The 22584-nt window shown below is 45.3% G+C and overlaps 1 protein-coding gene across 2 annotated transcripts in view; it reads right to left on the reverse strand.

Annotated features, from left to right (window-relative positions):
- Window positions 1-22584, reverse strand: part of RHBDF1 (rhomboid 5 homolog 1) — a 48229-nt gene that overhangs the window by 24363 nt on the left and 1282 nt on the right. The window lies entirely within an intron of this gene.

Genomic DNA, 22584 nt, shown 5'->3' on the forward strand with positions numbered 1-22584 from the left:
TAGAACTCCCAACCAAAAGACAGAACCAAATACAAAAGATAAAATAAGCAATTTTGATGACAGAAAGTTGAAAGCTTTTTATGATGTATATTTCAATGGGCTTTGTTTTTCTAGCCTACTCAAAAAATCTGTTATGGGTCTGATCTTCAAGATGTAGATCTCAGCTCAAATCCAAGAAAACTGGCAAAGATGGAGGGGTTTTTGGAAAGATAAGCATGCTGTAGGAGCTTTAAATTGTTCCAACCATTCCAGAAAGCAACTTGGAATTTCAATAAGTGACTCAACCATTCATACCATTTTGACCTAGAGATTCCACTGCTAGCCACAGAGCAGGAAAGCAGTCATTGACAAAAAGAAAAATTCCACATGCAACAAAATATCCACAGTAGCACTTTTTGCCATACCAAGTTAAGTTAAAACAAAGTCACTATCTATTGGGGAATGGCTGAACAAATTCCTGTAAGTGAATGTAATGGACTATTAAGGCACGGCAAGAAACAATGAATATGATGAATACCAAGAAGCTTATCTGAACTGATGCAAAGTGAAGTGCAAAGATCCGACATACAGACAAAAACAATCTAAATAGAAAAAAAAAACACAAAACCACAAACTATCTAATCTAATCTAATCTATGAAAATTATAATGGTCGATCTTGGCCCCTCAAAAGAGAAGAGAATACCTATTTCCTCTCTGGGCAGAGATGAAGGACTATGAATGCCAAACACTGCATATCAACTCAGAAGTTTGATGTGATGGTTGGTTAAGCTTTCTTTTTTGTTCTTTTTTCAAAGGATAGTTCAATGAGAGGCAAAGAAAGGTTATATTGAGTTAGAGATATTAAAAATAAAGATTAACAAAAAAAAAATTTAGAAAAAAAATCATCTAATCCAGCTCCCTTAGGAAGGCTCAGAAAGATGAAATGATTTGGCCAAAATCACACAGGAAGTAGCAAATTCATTTTTCAAATCCAGGTTCTCTAGCTAGTGACCTTTCTTAAGAGGTGGATCTCCTACATCTGTTAAGGGGTTGCTACCTAGTCATCTACTCACAGAATTGTGGAAAGTCCGAGTAGGGGGATCATCTACCTTAACACCCCTAGAGAATGATGAAAAGTCAGCCCCATTTCTCCAGACCTTGACTCTTTTTTTTTGCAGAGCAATAAGGGTTAAGTGACTTGCCCAGGGTCACACAGCTAGTAAGTATCAAGTATCTGAGACCCGATTTGAACTCAGATCCTCCTGAATCCAGAGCTGGTGCTTTATCCACTGTGCCACCTAGGTGCCCCCTAGACCTTGAGTCTTATTGCTATTTGATTAAAATTCGAGAGGTATAATTACTTAACTGTCTGGGACGTGGGCTCCTAAGGTCACCAACTGGATCAGCTCAGGAAGCCAAGCATATACTGTCTAAAAAAACACCCGAAACCAACTTCATTCCCACTTCGGCAAAAATAATAATAATTCTATAATAATAATTCTAACAAGGAAGTTAAGCATCTCATTCAAGGTCAAACAGCTAGTTAAGTATCTAAATTTAAGGTGAAAGCAGGTCTCCCTGACTCCCCCCCAGTATGGTAATTTTATATCATTTATAATCAGACTGCTATTCCTAGTTATCAACCGATTCATGAGTGGGAGACTTAGGATAAGAAGTCCATCCAAGCCCTCAGGCCTTTGCTTGTAACCAAACAAAAAAACAACAACAAAAAAAAAAACCTGTTAAGCACAAGGTCAGACAGTGTTTGTAACATTCCTCTTCTGTAGTCCCCTACCTCTTTACTTCAAGGAGGGGAAGGAGTTTACTCAAATCTTCTATGGGGGTCCAGATCAGTCAATGTTGAGGGAACAGCACCCATAAGGGACTTAATTACTGGAACCCTAACTGACACTAAGTCCTCAGACCTGTTTGTTGGGAGGAAGTAGAGCTAAAACCTCCAGTTTGGCAACTGAGATCGTAGTAACTACAGTAATCCAAGTCTGGTTTAGAGTTTTTCTTTGTTATGAGGGATGTATCATTGCATGGTGCTGGGAGGAGGGGCACAGATCCTTAAATGACTGATGTAAGAAGGCAGCTCTTTTTTAAAAATAGAACATTTACTAAACGCTTCCGGTGTACTCAGGGAGTACCCAGGATGTTAGGCTGTGAGGGCGGCAGGAAGAAAATAATAACAGCTCACATTTCCATAGTGCTTTTCTCAAAGTATTATTATCTCTAGTTTACAGATAAATTGATTGAAACAAGGAGAGATGCAGGGACCTGCCCTGGAATAGCAAGTAAATGTCAGTGCTGGGACTGAATGAACAAAGGTCTCCCGGCCCCTAAATCTCCTGCCCCTTTCTTTATACCATGGATGATGTGTACATTTGCATAAATAACATATTTGAATGCATGATCCTGGCCTCCTCGTTCTCCCTCATCCCACATATCCCATGAGTTGCCAAATTGTATTATTTGTCTTTGCAACATCTCTTGCATCTAGATTCCCACAGCCACCACCCTACTTTAGGCCCTCATAACCCCTCCCCTGGACTACAATAGGCCTCCGGTTCTCCCTGCCTCCAGACTCTTCCCTCTCCAAACCACCCTCCACACAGCTGCCAAAGCTCTCCACTACTTCTAGTATCTTTTTTGGGGGGGGAGGGGGCTGTCAGAGTTAAGTGACATGCCCAGGGTCACACAGCTAGTAAGTGTCTGAGGCTGTAGTATCCTAAGCTCCTCTGTTTAGCTCTTAAATTAAGGCCCTGCCCAACTCAGCTTCAAATCTATTTTCCTATCATCATTCTACTCCCCCCCCCCACCTCCTTCCACTCTACATTCCAGACACATTGTCCTGGCTCTTCCTCAGTTCCCTTGAGCTGAATATCCCTGTCAGTCTCCAGACCCCTAAAAAGACACTCAGGCCAAGGGCCAGTTTTCCTGCACCCACACTGAGACATGAGCTGAAACTATTTCATGATGGCTTGATTGTCCTTACTTTTATTTCTATTTGTGTGTTTTAGGAACCTTCTCCCCCTTCCCTCAACTAACGGAAGATGTTTGGGAGGCTATAAAACTGTATCAGTAGGACAACTACCCACGATAGAAACCCATCCAATATGCCTATTTATATGGCTAACCTGCTCCTCATCACAAGTCAGCCTGGCCTGGGGCAGTTACAAGACTGCCCACTGAGGCCACAATGGGGTGGCAGTTGAGAATCAGCTGTAACCAGAGGCTACTCCAGGCCAGGAAGGGTACTGCCAAGAACACCCTGAAGAACCAAATGCTCTAACCAACCTTATGCCAGTTACCTCCATTAGTTGAATCTAATCTGGCCCCAGGCTAATCCCACAGCCCTCCTATTGTTACCTAGAAGTTCACCTGAACTGGGAAGGCCCTCTATCCCCAAACCCATGAGGGAAGCGAGCCCACCCTGGCCCCTCCTGGCCTCAGCTCTTGTTCATAAAAAATATCCCAAGGGGGCAGCTAGGTGGCACAGTGGATAAAACAGCCATGGATTCAGGAGGACTTGAGTTCAAATCCAGCCTCAGACACTTGACACTTACTAGCTGTGTGACCCTGGGCAAATCACTTAACTCTCACTACCCTGCCCCACCCCCCAAAAAATGAAGGCTTTGCTTCATGGATGTAGGATCCAGAGAAAGCACTGGATTTGGAAAGAAAAATCACATAACCTTTCTGGCCTCAGTTTCCCCACCTACAAAATAGGAATAATAATACTATTACTGATAGAATGAAAAATACCCTATAAATCATGAAACAGTATACCCATATAAGCAATCATTAACAAGACTGATTCTATTTTTGCTGCATTTTCAACATATCTCCTGTTCCCTCTTCCTACTACTCCCACTTTAGCAGATAGTTACAGGGTAGGGAATCGAGTGCTGGACTTGGGGCCAGGAAGACCTAAATTCAAATCCTGCCTCAGGCACTTGGTGGATATGTAACCCTGGATAAATCACCACCCCTCAATGCCTCAGTTTTTTCAACTGTGAAATGGGTGGAATCTTAAAAGCCTCCTGGTATTGTGAAAATCCCAATGAGAGAATTATGTAAAGCACCAAGGTAGGTGGTAGCAATAGCAATACTAGTAGCCCATTACCATCCACTTATAATAATATAATGCCTCCTAACAGGTCTTTCCACCTCTTCTCTTTATTTTGCATAATCATGTCACACCTCTGACCAAAAATCTGCCCCCTAATTCAATCAACTCCAGTGGGTTCCTATTACCTCTATGATCAAATAGGGCCTTTATTTACTTATTTACTTATTCATTTATTGATTGATTGATTAATCGCAGGGCAATGAAGGTTAAGTGGCTTTCCCAGGGTCACACAGCTAGTATCAATCAAGTGTTTGGGGCTGCATTTGAACTCAGGTCCTCCTGAATCCAGGGCTGGTGCTTTATGCATTGCACCACCTAGCTGCCCTCTTTATAACATGGTCCCCTCCTCCCTTTCCATCCCCTTCTCTTCCTCCTTGCTCTGTTATCCCTGGCAATGGCCTCTTTGCAACTCCTCTAGTCATGGCCCTGGCTGTCCCCTCCCAAGGCCTGGAATTTCTCCTCCCTTCCTTAAGCCTTCTCTCAGAGATGATTTCCATTTTCTCCAGTTTGTCTCATTTGTACCCAGCTGTTTGCATAGCATATTCCCCACCATAGACTTTAAGCTCCTTGAGGGCAGGGATTGTTCTATGCCTTTCTTTGTTTCCCCAGTGCTTGGCACAAGTCCTGCACAAAGCAGGTGCTCAGTAAATGTGAATCAACTTGGCTTGACTTACGCAGTTATTGAAAAACCTCCAACAAGCAGTACCACCCTCCCTTTCCAGCCCTATCTCCTATTCATCCCCATCCTTTCACCCACCCTATGCTCTGGCTCAATCTGATGATCCCCATTCGTGGCCTGCCTTCTCCCACCTCTGAACCCTATGCCTAGATCCCCATTCAACTCCAACTATTGAATCCTATTCATCCTTTAAAAGTATGTTTGGGGGACAGCTAGGTGGGGCAGTGGATAAAGCACTGGCCCTGGATTCGGGAGGACCTGAGTTTAAATTCGGCCTTGGATACCTGACACGTACCAGCTGTGTGACCCTGGGCAAGTCACTTAACCTCACTGCCCTGCCCAAAAAAAAAGTCTATGGTAGCTATCATTAGGATAATTTTTTTTTAATCAGGTTCATTTTTAACATAAATGCTGCTTCCAGGAAGCTTTCCCTGTTCTCTTCAGGTGGTTAACAACCTCCCCCCAACTGGAACTTCACATAGCACACTGTTTGCATCTCATGCAATACAATGTAACACAGGTATCTGTCTTGCCAAAACTGCATCTCCTCCAGTGCCTGACTTGTACCCTGAGAGCAGCATTGATAAGATAGCCTCTGCTCTCTAACAGGACACTCCAGTTCTTCCCCACCCCCACCTCTATCCCTGTTCTATTCAAATCCCTCTCAGACTTCTGGACCAGGAGCCCATACCCCTTTCATCAAGATGCCTTCTCTAACTATCCCAGTTCAGCCAGATTTCCCCATCATCTAAATTCCTTAGAACACCTGCAGAACAAGCTCTTCGAACGCCAAACCTCCTCCTCCCTCCAATCTTTCCCCTCCCCTTCCATCACCCCACACAGACACACACAGACACAAACACACACATCTTCCCCTTCCCGGGGTACATGGCAAAGTCATGTTGACTTTTGTCAGTCTTGTAGCCCTAGAGCATACCTCAGCCTGACATCAACACTGGGTGGGGGCTGCAGCAGCAGCAGGAAGCTGGACCCAGGCCCCACCCACTTCCCACCCACAGATCTTGTCCTGGATTGAAAAGGAGTTCTAGTCCCCTTTTCCTCCCTGTGAGCAGCCAGCCTGCCCAAGATCACAGTTTCCCCATCTCTTCAGTCATTCTGCTCTTATTGATTCCTCTGGGAACAGGAAGGATGGCTCCTCAGCTTCCTCTCTCCCTCCACTGAAATCTTTCCTGTCCCCATCACCACCCACCCTCTCTCCTCCAAGAAAAAACACCTTGATCTGTGACTCTTCCCTGAGCCCTTCCCACCAAGCATGACTCTCCCGTTGAAATCAATCCCATCCAAGGTTCATAAAGGCGTTCCCAGCATCCTTCTCTCTCCTCCAATGTCTCCACAGAAGGATGCTCTCAGGCCAGATGACAACCACCATCATCCTAGCACTTCACTTATGGGTCACTTCCTTTGTGCCAGGCCCTGTGCTGAGCCTGACAAGTGCTCATTGGATCCTCACAACAATCCTGGGAGGTTGGGGCTGGTATTATCCCCATGGGTGTGACTTGGGTTATTAGGACTGAAGTTATTAGGTGGTTTTCCTCAAATCTTAGCAAGGACAAAGGAAGAGGAAAACAGTGCTCTAGAATCAACAAATACTTATTGAGTGCTGTGCAGAGGGCCCTATCCCTAAACACTGGCTGCCACCTGAGACTTAGGGTCCCCTTTTTGGACTGTGATCTTAGGAAACAGAGTAGATCCCCTCTGCCCTTCCTTCTTCCAATGCTCTGATTCAGTATCCACAGAAGACCTGGCTTAAATCCTAGGCTCCATCAACTTACTGGCTGTGTGGCCCTGGGGAAGTCACTTAACTAGAAGCCAAATGATACAGAATCACAGAATGTGAGAGCTGGAATCTACACTATGAAAGGAATCCCTACTACTGAAAAGGAATCCAGGCTCTGCCCATCCATCTCCCTCTCTAGGCAGCTGCTCAATTCTGAACTGCTCAAATGGTCAAGATGTTTTTCCTGACACTGAGTCTAAACTTGTCTCTTTGGACTAACTTGGGTCCTAGATTAGAGGACCACAGATGTAGAGAGAGAAGGACCTTAGAGGCCGCTCAGTCCAACTCCCTTTATTCTAATGATGAGCAAATGGATACTCAGAGAAGTCACTCAGGGTTGCACATTTGGAAGTGTTTGAGGCAGGATTTGAACCTGGGTCTTCCTCCACATTCAGCACTCTATCCACCAGGCCATCTGATTATTTGTTCACTTTTCTGGGAGGTGGGCAGGTGGTAAGTCCTGAGGGGCTCTCACTTCAGGCACCAAGAAGGGAAAGTCCTAGGCTGAGTTTGACTGGGGTGGTAGTCACCCTAAAATGAGTTCAGAAACCTCCTGTGGAGGAGAAGGGTAGGCCAAAGCTCATTTGGTCTTGATATTTTCAGAATAAAAATAGATTATGAAAACAAGGCCTTGGGATCCTTCTGACTTTGGAGGTATGTGGAAAGTGACCCCGGGGACAAGTGGCTTGTGGCAGTCAAACATGATGTCCGCTCTTCCTCTCACTGGGGAGCAAAATTCACTGAGAGCTGGTTTGTTCGCCCACAAACAAGCAACTTGAGCTTGGGTCAGCCCATCATGAACCCTTAACTTTCCCCAGCTGATGAGGGGTTGTTGTCAGAGTAATCCAACCCAATCCCAAAGAACCAAAGGTTCTGACACTGGCTGAGGAGCCACTGGGCCGAAGCCACCATCTGCAGAACAAGGTTCTGAGGAGCCTCAGTTGTGTTGGTCAAGTCTAGGTCCCATACAAACTTGTTGTGTGACCTCAGGCAAGTTGCTCCCCACCTCTGCACCTGTTTCCTTGGGCCTGAAGAGTCAGATGAGATGAATCCTCAGGGGAGTCCCTTCCAATTCTATATTCAAGTCCACATCCTACGATCTCAAAGATGCTGTGGTTCATAGCTCCCCAAAACACAGTGCACATAGAAACTATATTTACTCCCAAAGTGAAGGCACCAGGGATAAGGATTAGTATTCCAACTTAGAAAGAGTTTGGACATTTCACCTGGATCTATAAATTGTTGTTCAGTTGCATCCGACTCTTTGTCACCCCATTTGGAGTTTTCTTGGCCGAGACACTGGAGTGGTTTGCCATTTCCTTCACCAGCCCATTTGACAGATGAGGAACTGAGGCAAAAAGAGTTAAATGACATGCCCAGGGTCACATAAGAACTCGGGAAGATGAATCTTCCTGATTCCAGCCTCAGGGCTCTATCCACGGTGCCACCCAGCTGCCCAGGATCTAAAATGCCCCATGGCATTATCTAGCACAACCACTTCACTAATTCAATTCCTCCTCTTTAGAGTGAGTGACTTGACCCCTGGGTGAGAGGGCTACCTTCTTATTAACTGGTGACCCAGAATCCCAAGCCATGGGATTCCAATTCCACCCCTCCAACAACAGCTTTTGGTTCTTAGACATGCAATGCTAGGATACTGATTGACAGCATTTATGAGCACAAGTTTAGAGCTGAGAGGGGCTTTTGCAGGCCCCTTGCTGAAATGAAAAGAACATCATCTCTATAGATGAGAAGTAAGACTGACACATATAATAATGACAATCAGAAGGGTTTCAATTATAATAAACACTTTACAATTATCATCTCATTTGATCCTCACATTAACCTGGGAGGTAGGTACTATTATTATACCAGTTTTACAGATAAGGAAACTGAGGCAGACAGAGGTTAAGTGGCTTACCCAGGGTCACTGAGCTAGAAGTGCCTGAAGCCAAATTTGATCTCAGGTCTTCCTGACTCTAAGCCTGGTGCTCCTTCCACTTGCCACCCAGGTGCCCCATGAATACAGGGCATCACTTAAATGAAAGCCCACTCCCCCCTCTGACCACTGAGTTGGGGAGGTACCCAGGCAGCATCAAGGGCTCTAGACAGCCAGAAATGGCCCCTAAGTAGGAGGTGGGGAGAAACCAATTAGTATGAGCCTTCTTGCTGGGACACACAATGCTCATCTTCCCTCTCCATGCCTTTGCCTGAGCTATCCCCAATTCCTGGAATGCTTTTTCTTCATCTCTACATCAGAGAACCCCTTATTTCCTTCGAGACTCAAATACCACCTTCTACATGAAGTCTTTCCTGATTTCCCCTAAACTCTCAAAACTATTCAATACTTAGTTTCCATTCTCCATACACTTAAATGTGCACACATAGTCTCTCCCATAGAACAAAAGCTCTTCAAAAGCAAGGACTATTTTATGTTTGTATCCCCAGTACCTAGCAGTGCCAGAAACATAACAGGCATTTAATAAATGCTTGTTGATCGACTGATGGATGGAAGTCACAGGAGATCAAAGCTAAAAAAGGGACTTTGCAGTTTGAGCTAAACTACATCTGCCTTCTCCCATTTCACAGATGGAAAACTGAGGACCACAGGTAGAACAATCCACCTAAGTCACAGGGAAGGGTTGTAGAGAGAGTCCCCAACCTGGCTGATGGGCCGTAGCTTTTGCTGTTTCCAGTGCCAACTACCCTGCACGCAGACCTCTGATTTCAGTTTCTCTTCTGACAAATTCAATCAGTTCTCCCTTCCCTCACAAGGGGACTCCAGAATCTACTAAACGAAGGCGACCTGAGATCCAGCTGCAACAGCTGGAATTTAGGTTAGATGAGAGAAGTGCTTCCACGGGGCAAGGGTTGTGATGTGATACCCCAAGGGAAGCCATGAGGATCCATGCTCCCCTAAGGCTGTGTCTGCCAGAGGTGGTGCTGACCCCCATCGCGGGCACAAAGCCTAGAAGGAAGAGCAAACTCGACAGATCAGCCAGTGTGCCTAACATTGAGAGGACACCGACCGTCAGAACTAAGAAAGGGTCTTCTCATTTTACAAAGAAGAGAGGCATTTGAGGGTTGTGCCTTCTGGGAGTAGGGATGGGGAACAAGGATCCCTCTAAAGTGTTTGCTCCTGGGGAAACCTTTTCCCCCAATTTCCTGTCTAGGGTGACCCAACTCGAAATGTGCCAGTTCCCCCTAGCCATGCCAGCCCTATGACCAAGTATGGAGTTCTTCCTGGCTGGGCCCACCTCCTCCCAGAGACATGCCAGGGCTTGTCCTCTGGTCACCTGAACAGGGATTCCCCAGAACTCCAGCTTTCCTGGGCTTCCAATCCAGCCCAGGTCAGAGTACTCTGAGGTCAGACTCTCTCTCATCCCAGGGCAAATAAGGAGAGAATCTGCTAACCCAGCCCTGAGCCTCTAAATCCAAGGCCACTGACCATCAGACTTTTGACCACCAGTATATACATACCCCTGACCCTTTCTGCAGCAGGAGAGACAGGATCCAGGGACAGTTCGGTGAAGTTGTCACCATGCCTCTCCAAGTCCAGATAAATGCCCCAGGGATGGGGAAAACCTAGGGCATCGTCAGTAGCTTTATCCCCACACATTCCCTAGCAATGCCAGAAGGCCGGTATTGCCTCCACCCCCAGCCAATCAGCTCTAGTATCAGCCACAATTACAGCTGGCTAATAATAACAATTATCACAACAGTGGCCTTCCACACAAACTCATATGCAAAATGGGTTGAATAACAAACATCCCCATGCCTCCGGCTCGGCTGACCTCACCGAGAGATTCCAAGGATCTCAGGAAGTAACAGAGTACAAAAGTGCTTTGGAAATTGAACAGTATTTTACAAATGCTGGGTGATAATAACAGCAGTCATAACAATAATGAGAGAAGCCTCGGGCAGTCCTTCGGCAGGAAGCGTCCCTCCTCCTTTCTCAGCCTCCAGAAAACTTGCGGGCTGATACTGGGCTCCCTCGGGAAGGGGGCTGAGGAAAGGCCAGGGAGGAAACAAAGAGGCTTTTGGGAAGGAGGAGATGGGGATCAGGGAGAAGAGAAGGCAATCGTAGCAACAAAGCTTTCCCAATCAACAAGCACAGCCCTGATTGATTAGAAGAGTCAGAAAACCCAACCACATTCAACTGGGAAATTGTCAATCAGCAAACACGAAGAAGCACCTTTTATATAAGTACCAGGCACTGAGCTAACTAAACTAGGGCTACTGAAAGAGCCCAAAGACAGTCCCTGCCCTCAAGGAACTCACAATCTAAGTAGAATAAAACCTCACTCCAACCCATCTACTCCTTTCCCTTTATGATTCAAGAACCCTTCCCAGCCTACCCTGCAGCTAGCTCACAGCTGATTTTTTTCCCCCTCCCATCATTCTCTGCTCAGTGTAGTTTGATTTTATAAGGAAAGACCAGTTAAATACAACATACTATTTTCTAAAGTACCTTGAAGCTGATACCTGTTCGGAAGTCCCTTCTGAAGGCTCTTATGGTCTAGGCCCACCTGAGTCTTGCCCTTTTTCCCTCCCACCTAAACACTGGTCACAAGTCCCCTGACCACATCACCAAGAGTTGGTCTGATTCAAGTGAGTCCTCACCAGACGCTGTACCCATGGGTCCCTGCCCAATGGGTTGCTATCATTTAATCCTAATGAGGACTGAGTCCCAACCACATCTCAGGGTCAATGCAGCTGGTTCTGGGAAACCTAGATTGAGCCTACTTGCCCAGGAGACCAAAAAGACTTCCAGGAAGTGGAACATCCTCATGATCCAGGCCAATGAGATAAAGGCCCCTTTTACCCAGAGGAGAAAGGGGAACATGTAGAAAGTGACTGATCATTGTCTGTGTGTGTGTAGTCCTGATTATATGAATATATAATATTTATCATAATATTATGTTCATTTCTGGAAAGGGGTTCACAGTGTGAGAAATAATTATTAATAATTGGTATCTTGGGGGACCCAGTAATCTCCCCTTCTTTCTTAGTCCTTTCTTCTTCCCCCACTCAAGGTCTAAGTCCTTGAAAGTAAGATTCATCTGGGTCAAACCAGAGGCAGTCTCACAAAGAAACTTGGGTGGAGACAGATCCTTTTGTATAGATAACAACCAGGAGTAACAGATGAGATTAAACCACACCTAAATAGAAAGGATTTTGCTCAAATCAACTGGAATGGGAGGTGTGTGTGTGTGGGGGGGTGTCTTACAATCCTTCCTCTGACATCATCCCTGGACTTCATTTTAATATAACCCACCTCCAATCATGTCAACCAATGATTTGAATGTTGGGGCAGCTAGGTGGTGCAGTGGATAGAGCACCAGCCCTGGATTCAGGAGGACCTGAGTTCAAATCCAGCCTCAGACACTTAACACTTACTAGCTGTGTGACCCTGGGCAAGTCACTTAACCCCAATTACCTCACAAAACAAAAAAAGATTTGAATGTTAACCAATTAGATTTGATTGCTGTGTGATGGGCCTCCTCAGGCTGGAAGGGCATATGACCCCAACCACAAAGAGGGGGTCTTTGGTCTGAGAGAGACTCCCATAGACTGCCTTTTATTGATACCCTGTCAGGCCATATAAATAAAATGATTAAATTACCCAGAAACTACGTCTCTCGTATTTTAATCGTCACAATAGTCTTTACCAGCTGTCAAAGGGGGTATTCCCTGACACCCAAAAGGCCTGAGGATTGCTTACAGTACAATGGTACCTTTATTTGTAAGAGGTTCCAGGCCCCCTCCAGGTCTCCATATCTACCATACAGCCCATCCAGAACCCCTCTGTTGCTCGTGTGGCAACTATATGGCTTTATTTCCTTGATCCATGCCAAAGTGGGGACTTTGGATGCTAGTGAAAGGCACACCTTCTTATATGAATATGTCTACTAAATCAATTTATGTATTACCAATAAACCCTACAGTTATATCAGCCTTGTCTGAGGCTCTATGTTCCTTGAAATCTCCTTTGAGCTTACTGGGCCCATCCCCAGGGAGCCCATGCTAAGAGTACAGTGTGCAAGGGCTCTGACCACACTGTTCCTACCCAAGGGCCTTCAGTTGGAGGAGGAAGGGCATATGGTACCTGTTGTGGGCCCAGGGCACCCCAGAAGTTCTCTGGGGCACATCAAAGAACCCAATTAATGAGATCAGACAATTCACCCCAAGGGCAAAGGATTAACTCAGAATCACAGAATTTAAGAGTTGGCTATTATTATCAGTGGCCATTCAGTCCAACCTGGTGTAGGGACGGATTTATACACCCCTACATCAAACCCACAACATACAAGGTAAACCCACTCTCATATACCCAATAAAGGGTATGTTTCCTACCCATCCCCCCCAAAAAATTATTCTGCCCTCATGGAAGGTTCAAAAGTTCCCCTCCTCCAAGAAGTCTTCCCTGACCAGGTCAAAAGAGACCCTTGGATTTCTGGCCCGGTCACAGTTTGACCAGCCTTCCTTTTTTCCACTGGGTTATATATATGGTCTAGCAGGAAACACGATTGTTCTATTAGGAGCTGCTGCTGCTCACTGGCTGTGTTTGGGCCACAACTCATAAATAATCAATAGCAACACTCTCTCCTTGAGGCATAAGATTACAGTAGTCAATGCCAGTCTTTAGAGACAAAAAACACCCAGAAATTCAAGACAGCATACAGGAGAACCCCTCTGTTATCAGAGAAAGATGCCAGGGATCAAATACAGCACTTGGTACAGAAGGCCCTGAGAGAAAACAGGAGAAAAAACATTAAAGAGGGGAGGGGGCAGCATTGGACAATAGAAAGAATAGCAGGCTGGGGAGTCAGGAGACTTGGGATCTGGTTCCAGAACTGCTGGTCACTCCCTGTGTGACACTGGCCAAGTCCCTTCTCTGGACCTTAATTTCTCCAAAGTTCCTCCAACCCTAGCATTCTGTCCTAAGATACCTTTCAGCTCAGATGTTCTATGTCCTAAGGCAAAGCTTCTTAGACTGTGGGGGTAGTGAAAAACCTGGCAACAGCAAAAGCTCATGTATACCTATTTCATATACCTATCTGCCCGCAGTGGCAGAAAAATTTCTCAGGTGAAAAGAGGTTGCAAGTAGGAAAAATTTAAGAAGCCTTGTCGAAGTGAACTATCACCTCTTCTGTTCTATGTACCAAGATCCTGACACAGTATTTCCTAAGATCCTGTCCAGCTCTAAAATTCTAAGTTGGGATTCTGGGGGTTTTGTGTTTTGAGGTTATTGAGGTTAAGTGACTTGCCCAGGGTCACACAGCTAGTAAGTGTCAAGTATCTGAGGCTGGATTTTGAACTCAGGTCCTCCTGACTCCAGAGCCAGTACTCTATCCACTGCACCACCTAGCTGCCCCCTTACCAGTCCTTTCTAATTGATTCTCTATTCTACTCACTATAGTGGCTTTTTCATACCTACATTCTGTCCTCAAGTATCTCTCACCATCCCATCCTAAAGCTCTCAGCTAAGGACTTTCATACTTTACTGAAAAACTTTGAGGCCAATGGACAAGTCTTCTCTCCTCTCCCCTCCTCATCTTCCATCCTTCAGATATCATGATCCCCCACTCTCCCCTCCTTCATTATAGTCTCAGATGGCAAGGTGGTGCTTCACCTTCCGGAGGCCAACTCCTTTATACTTATCCCGCCCCACCTGCTCCAGCAGATTGTCCCTACCTATCATCCTCATTCTCTTAATCTTCAAACTCTCCCTAACTTTGCTTCTATGGCCTAGTCTTCCCCTAGTTCCTACTCATGAGAATATATGTGTGTATACATATACACACACATACATATACACATATATATGAATATTGTACTGAGTTTTAGGCACAAGTTTGCCAGAAACAATTTATTTAAATTGAATATTAATTTAAAATCCAAGAATTCTACTGTGGAGACATCCATATTGACATAGTCCCTTGCCTTGTCCCTTGGACTTGGACAAGCCTCTCCCCTCAAGATGTTCTGAGGTAATATTTCTAGGAATCCAGATCAAGAAAAAGATCAGGGGGCAGCTAGGTGGTGCAGTGGATAGAGCACCAGCCCTGAATTCAGGAGGACCTGAGTTCAAATTCGGCCTTGGACACTTAACAATTACTAGCTGTGTGACCCTGGGCAAGTCACTTAACCCCAATTGCCTCACCAAAAAAAAAAAAGAAAAGAAAAGAAAAAGAAAAAGATCATAAATTAAAATGCATTTTAAGATAAACATTTCAGAATAGTCTAGTATCCTTTCCCTCCTGGACCACTCCCTCAAACTTTGAAAAGGATCTCCTTCCAGTGATTGATAACATCTCTACCTTTCTGAATGCAGAAGGATAGGTCACAGCACCACCTTTTCAGGGTCTAGGGGAGATAATGATCTTCTTTATGTTCCCTTAGACTTTTTTTATTAACAGCTAAGTAAAATGAATGAAAAGAAAACTGGAGCTGGGAATCTGGAAAACCAGAATTCAAATCCAGCCTCAGACACTAGCTATGTGATTCTAGGCAGACCCTAATTCTGCCTTCCTCAGTTTCCTCATCTATATATAACATCAAGATAATAATAACACTTACATTTTGAGGATAAAATGAGTTCATGTTTGAAAAGTGCTTTGCAAACCTTAAACTGTCACTGCCACTGCCACTGCCACTCCTGAGATCTTTATTATTAGCCTTTGTTCCATTCACTTTCTTCAAAGGAAAAGTCTGGCAAGTGTTTGAGGCTGTAGAAAATATTATTTCTTAACATTTCAGTTGAACTAGACAGGAGGTTTTTAATTTAATTTTTTTTTTTTTAGTGAGGCAATTGGGGTTAAGTGACCTGCTCAAGGTCACACAGCTAGTAAGTGTTAAGTGTCTGAGGCCGAATTTGAACTCAGGTACTCCTGACTCCAGGGCCGGTGCTCTATCCACTGCGCCACCTAGCTGCCCCGACAGGAGGTTTTAAGATGTTTCATCCTACTATAGACCCACTAGCTATTGTCCTATAACCTCTCATCTGCTCAACCCCTTTAAAAAAACTACAGAACCTGTGCTTGGTGCCTCCACTTCCTCTCCTGCCATTCAACTCTGCAGTCAAGTTTCCAATCTCATCATTCAACTAAAATATCTCTCTCCAAAATTTCCAATCTAATGATCTTTCTTAGGACGTCTCTGCAGGCTCTGATCCAATTCACCCCTCTCTTCTCCTTGACACTCTCTTCTCTGTGGCTTGTTTTGGGGGGGAGGGTTTAACCCCACACCCTATCTGATCCTATGGCTTTTGTGCCATATTTCATCCAGGTCCCCACTCACTACCACTAACCATGGGTGTACCCCAAGGCTCTGTCATAGGTTCTCGTCTGGTTTCTGTCACTCTTCTCTTTCACTCACTGACCTCATGAACTCATTGTGTCATCATGGATTCAGTTTTCATCTCTATGCAGATGATTCCCAGATCTATTTATCCAACCCTAGCTTCTCATGTTTGACTGCCTCTTGGCCATTTCAAACTAGATATCCCTTAGCCATCTCAATCTCAACATGTCCAAATCAGAACTTATTATTTTTCACTCCAAATCCTCTCCCTCTTTCTTATTGTAAAGGGCACCATGATCCTGAAAACTAGGTGATATAATGGATAGAGCATGAAACCTAGAGTCAGGAAGCCCAGAGTTCAAATCTAGCCCTTAGACACTTACTAGCTGTGTGACCCTAGGAAAATTTCTTAACCTCTATCTGCCCCAGGTTCATCTTTTAAATGGAGATAATAATAGTACCTCTCTCCCAAGGTTGCTGTGAAGATAAAAGCTTTCATATTGGTAAAGCGCTTTGTAAATATTAATGTGCTATATATATGTTAGCTATTAATATCATCCTTCTAATCACCAAGGCCCACAACTTCAATGCCATCCTTGACACCTCTTTTGCTCACCTAGCATATCCAATCAGCTGCCAAACTTTGCCAATTCTTTTTCTCCACTCACACAGCAACCACCTGTTTCTCATCATTTGTCACCGGCACTACCCCAATGGCCTCCTCATTGGTCTCCCTGATTCAAGCCTCTCCCCATGCCAATCCATCTTTCACACAGCCACTGAAGTGGTCTTCCTAAAGTGTCTGACCATGTCATACCACACACACACACACACACACACACACACAGAGGCTCCTTGCTACCTCTAAGAGCTAATATAAATGCCCTCTGGTTAACATTTAAAGCTATTCACAACCTGGGCCCTTATCTTTCCAGTCTTTTGACCCATTACTCCCCTCTCTGCAGTTACAGTCCAGCTGTTCCTGACACAAAGCATCCTATGTCCCATATGCCTGGAATGTTTTCCCTCTTAACCTTCACCTCACAGAATTCCTTTACAACTCAGCTTCTACCACCTGCAGTAGGCCTTTCCCCCACCCCCACTCCTAATGATGCACTCTCCTAACAACCATGCAGGTACCCCATTATCTATCATATATACTGGCATATGTCGTCTCTACCATTGGAATGTAAGTAAGCTCCTTAAGGGCAGGGACTGTTTTTGCTTTCTTTGCAACCTCAGCACTTAGCACAATGCCTGGCACATAGTAAGAGCTTAATAAATGCATGATGGTTTACCCATCTTTATACATGACGTATCTCCCCCACCAATGAACAGACCTTGACAGCAGACTCTTTGTTTTTGCTTTTATATCCTCAGAGCCTAGTAGGTACCCTGTATATGGTACATACTTAATAAATGTGTTCAATTGTGTTGAAATCTATGGAGAAGAGGGGCAGCTAGGCGGCACAGTGGATAGAGCACCGGCCCTGGATTCAGGAGGACCTGAGTTCAAATCCAACCTCAGATACTTGACACTTACTAGCTGTGTGACCTTGGGCAAGTCACTTAACCCCAATTGGCTCACAAAAAAACCCACCACACACACAAAGAAAGAAATCTATGGAGAACAATAGTGATATAGTAGAGAGGAAAAAGCCGCTCATTTGGAGTTAGAAGATTTGGGCTTGAATCCTAGTTCCAACATTCATTAATTGTATGACTTACAGACAAGTCATTTAACCTCTCTGAACATGAGTTTCCCTGTTTATAAAATGAAAATCCAAGAAATTAAAGATTTTGAGATGGAAGGAACCTTGAAGAACACACTCATACTTACTCTCTATTACATATATGATATATATGTAAACAACATATAGAATTCCTATAACTTATGACTTATTTTATACATACACACACCTCACAAAGCACTCAGGTAAATTTTTAAATACTACAGAAATATAAGTGATCACTATCACTGACAAAATTCCTTCTGGTTCTAAGATTCCATAGTCATTCTCTAATGTGTAAATTATAAATTCCCCAAGGGCAGGGACTGTCTGCTTTCTATTTGTATCTCTGGCTGACTGGTACAAAGCAGACCAATAATACTTGTCTGTGAATGGCTGGATGGCCAATACTCTTTCACTGGCTAAGAGAAGATGCCAGCCCAAGCAGAGTCACCTGAAGAGTTTAAAAAAGGTTCCCTAACTTGCTAGCCTAGAACTGCCCTATGGGAAGACCAAAAAAGCCAATTATTAATGATCTATCAGGCAAGGTAGCACCAAGAAGAATAAGGAGAACAGCAGGATAATGGAAATTTAGGGAGAAACTAAAACATTAATTTGAACCAATAGTTTTGGTCTTTCCCAAGGAGTCAAAAAGGATGAAAACAAGTAATCCTGCTATCCACCCCTCCCTCTCCAGTACAGGCAGAAGGGAAAAGGGGGAGGGTATCCAAAATCTAAAAGAGCTTCCTATAGGAATTGAATAATCTACACCTTGGAAGATAAACAGTCATTAAGACCCATAAAATCCTAGAATCAAAGATTTAAAGCTGGAAGACACCATAGAGGTTAATGAGTTCAGCCCCTTCATTTGACAGATGAGGAAACCAAACCAAGAGATTGACTTGTCCCAAGGTCACACATCAAGGTTAAATTCTTCGTCCCAAGGTCACATATGCTTAAAAGGAACTTGTGTTTGTCAAACTATTAAGGTTATTTATTCAGAGGGCCAGTCCTGGCACTCTCACAGGACTAAAAGTGATGCACATTGGGGCAGCTAGATGGCGCAGTGGATAAGCACCGGCCCTGGATTCAGGAGTACCTGAGTTCAAATCGGGCCTCAGACACTTACTAGCTGTGTGACCCTGGGCAAGTCACTTAATCCCAATTGCCTCACCCAAAAAAAAAAAAAGTGATGCACAGATAGGCTGGGTGGTCTTAACACACACATATATCCAGTACCAACAGGGAAATACGGGATTCAATCCACCGGGCTGCCTAAGGAAGTGCCAACAACCCACCCAGCTTAAAATTGAAGGTCAAAGCTTCCAAGCCAATTAGCAATGGTGAGGTCTGCTGTGAGTGGCCAGTCATCGCACTTCCAGCTTAGGGAAAGTTGGCAAGAACTAGTCTCAAGAAACAAAACAAAAGAAAAAGAGGAACCCCTGGAGAAAACTTAGCAGGAGGATGGGGGGAAAGGGAGAGAGCCAGGCGGTAACTCAGTACTGGGGGCAGAGGGTTTTCCAAACTTATTTTATTGATTACTATATTGATCCAAAAATAGGCCACCTCCTGCTCACTATGAGGATGATCCTTTTGAAGTAAAAAAAAAAAAACCAACAACAGTATAAGTATTACAAAAATAACACTGATTCTAGGCCTTACTCAGATTTATACACTCTGGCTTTGGGAGAAAAGTGTGGCCTATATCAAGGCCAATATGATAGAGGGGAGTGGCTTTATCCAAACTCAAAGCTGAAGACTGGTCTAGTAACCCCCCAAGAAGCCAGGTAGCCTTGGGCAAAGGCCCTCCTCAGCCTCTCTGGGCCTTTGCTCCCTCATCTGTGGAATGGGAGGGCTGCAAGCTAGAACATGAAAAGCAGAGAGACGTGTACACACACACACACACACACACACACACACACACACACACACACACACGACATAAAAAAAAGCCACCACGTAGGCATCGACATTTGGCATTCTGTATGTAGGGAGCTCTTTGGATTCAGAGTTCTAGTCCCAGGTCCTGCAGAGCCAGTCACCAAACAAGCAAGCAAGTGTCCCAGAACACATCTGGAAGGTAGATAGAAAGGAGGGACCGTAGCCAGGGAAGGCTGGAGGAATAGGAGGAGCAGGAAGGGCTGGGGGGAGGTTCAGTCCTACTGTACTCCAGCCCTTCTCATCTTGAGTCCTAAGGCCAAAACTATGGGTCTGCCCCTGATAATAAGAATGGCGAGCAGTAAGGGACAGGACCTGGGAGAGGAATGGTGGGTGAGGGGGAGTCAGGGAGACTTCACCTCTGCTCAGCCCCCAGGAGCTCCCAGGCTGCTGGAAGGCTGTCCCAGGCTCCAGCTGGGCCCCAAACCTGAAAAGCCAGTTTCATCCTTGATTCCTCTCCCTGCTCCCAAGGAAGGCTGAAGGGAGGGGGGAGAGAGGGTTCCCAGCACATGGGTGTGGTGCCACCTTCCCTCCACCTCCAGGTTCCCCCTTCCCCAATATGAGCCAGGTAGCTCTCAGGCTCCCCTCTCAAAAATCTGCCTCCCCTCCAATGCATGCACTCGCACGCAAGCGCGAACACAAACACACACACACACACACACACACACACACACACACACACAACTGCATCTGTATGAGACAAACCATTCCCTGAGACAAAGCCATCCAGCTTAGGTAAGGAATAGGTGGCAGTTACGCCCTCCTCCCACAAAGATTCATGGTTCCAGGGACTCCATCCATGGGCCCTGAGGGACCACTTAGAGCAAAGGAATCAAGGTATCAGATGCGGATTTTCTGTATTTGATCCAGCCTCTCCTTCCTGGTTCCAAACTAGCCCTAACTATTCTTTTAGAACCCTCTCCCTCAATCACTCCCCCACACCCTCATAAAAAAAAGAACCTAAAAGAACCCCCTACCTCACTCCACCCACTCCAACATCACTGTCCTTAATTCCCAAGTCCTAGTCTCAATCCCCTCCCCTCTCTCATGTTCAGGAGGAAGGCAACGGTCAGACAACAGCTCTTGAATTTCTCTAGACAGTGGCTACAGGCCTCTGGTAAAACAGGGAAAGGGGATGTACGGGAGAGTCACAGAACATAGAGACCCTGCTCCTCTGTGACTAAATCACTATGTGGCCCAAGTAAGTGACTTCAACTCTCTCTGGATGGACCTCACTTCCCTTCCCTGTAAGATCGTGGGGGTAAACTCGTTGGCTTTAAGGATTCTTCCAGTTCTAAATCAGTCCTGGGTCGTGTTTTTTCTTTTTCTTTTTTCTTTTAAACATTTTAATAATTATTTCAAGATAAGTAGCTTCCTTTATAATCCTATGTATTTTATGCATTTATTTTTAAAACATCATGCTGAGAAAGGGTCCCTAGGCTTCACCAGATTGCCAAAGCAGTTCATGACACAAGAAAAGTTTAAGAACCCTTCATCTCATCCAATCCCATTATTTTACAGAGTAGGCCCAGAGACATGAGCTCCCTGGACCAAAGTCACACAGGTATCAATGGCTAGGGCAGTATTTGAACTCAGGACCTCTAACCCTAAATACAAGCTTCTTTCCACTGGGCCACACTGCCTCGAGGCCCCTCCCCCTCTCTCATGTTCTAAAGGCCCCTTCTAGTTCTGACATTCCATAGTTCTAGTTCCACTCCTACTCCTCATCTAAGGGCTAAACAGAGAGAGATGGAAGAGGACCCCCTAATAGTGTGGCCAGAGAACTGAGGACATCCCAGGCCACAAGGGGGTGCCCATGGCAGGATGGAAAGCTTGCCAGAGGCACTGGCAGGAATCAGGGCCAGGGCCAGGGTTGATCTGTATAGTGTGGCTTCAGTCCCTAAGTGTCTGTGTGTTTACATGTTTATATTTACTCTAAGAATGACTAGCAGAATACAGGGGTATTGTGGGTAGGGAGGAGAAGGAAGGTGGCCAGTATGAATTGAGAGAGGATTACCACGTGGAGGGCTAGGAGCATGTGTGTGTGTCCCCAAACTAGTTATTCCTTTGAAAGGGGGGAGGAGGTGGAGAGGGAGGGTCTGTTCTTCATCCCAGCTTCTTCCTGAGTCACTGCCTGATCCTGGGCAATTTTCCCTCTCCTAGCCAAAATTTCAATGAGCAGACTATGGCCTGCTGTGTGTTGGGATGTGAAGAGGAGTTATAGATACATAAAGGCGAAGGAAGGTCAGGATAGGATAGACATGAATCCTGAACCCCAATTCCAACTGCTTTGGGTTTTGGACAGAAAGTCATACATGCTCTAGGCTTGTAGTAGTTGGGCCTCTTTATCTATCCTGTATTCTAAGTCCCTTTTTACTACACACAGACTGTCCTGTTCTAGGTAACTAAAAGAAAAGTGACAAGAATGGAAAAGGGAAGGAGGCCAGCTAGCTGATCTATTTCGACCCCACTGGCACACACAGAAACAAGTCTTCTATCTTTCCCCACTGTCCACCCAGGGGCTCCTAGCTGGTCATTCAGCTGTTCCGGGGATGGCTAGAGCTGGAGTCTCCATGTCCTGTTAGTGACTCCAACCCCTGGCCCTGGGCCAGCTCAGGGGGATGTGCTAATCCTGCCTAGGGCTATTTTTACAAAACTCACAGCCCCAGGAGGAATTCAGAGGAGGAAGAAACTTGCTTCTCAGGACCCCTGGCTCCAGTCTCTTCAGCTGCCCCTTCCCCAAAGGCCAACCACTGAAACTTGCTTCTCAGAACCCGATTCCAGTGTCCCAAGCTGCTCCCTTTCCGATGACCAGCCACTCCAAGTCTCTTGCCATCAGCCATCACATAGGCCACACACTCTCTCCTGCAGACACTCCTCCCTCCCTCCCCATCCCTGCCCCACTCTGCATCCCTAGGGCAAGCCCTACCTACTCCTACAATACTCCTACCCACCGTGACCAGGGCCCAAAGCCCAGGGCTCAGGGTCCCAAGGCCAAATGGCTAAGTTGCCTTAAAC

This window comes from Dromiciops gliroides, chromosome 1 (genome assembly GCF_019393635.1).
Source record: "Dromiciops gliroides isolate mDroGli1 chromosome 1, mDroGli1.pri, whole genome shotgun sequence".
Taxonomy (NCBI): Eukaryota; Metazoa; Chordata; class Mammalia; order Microbiotheria; family Microbiotheriidae; genus Dromiciops; species Dromiciops gliroides.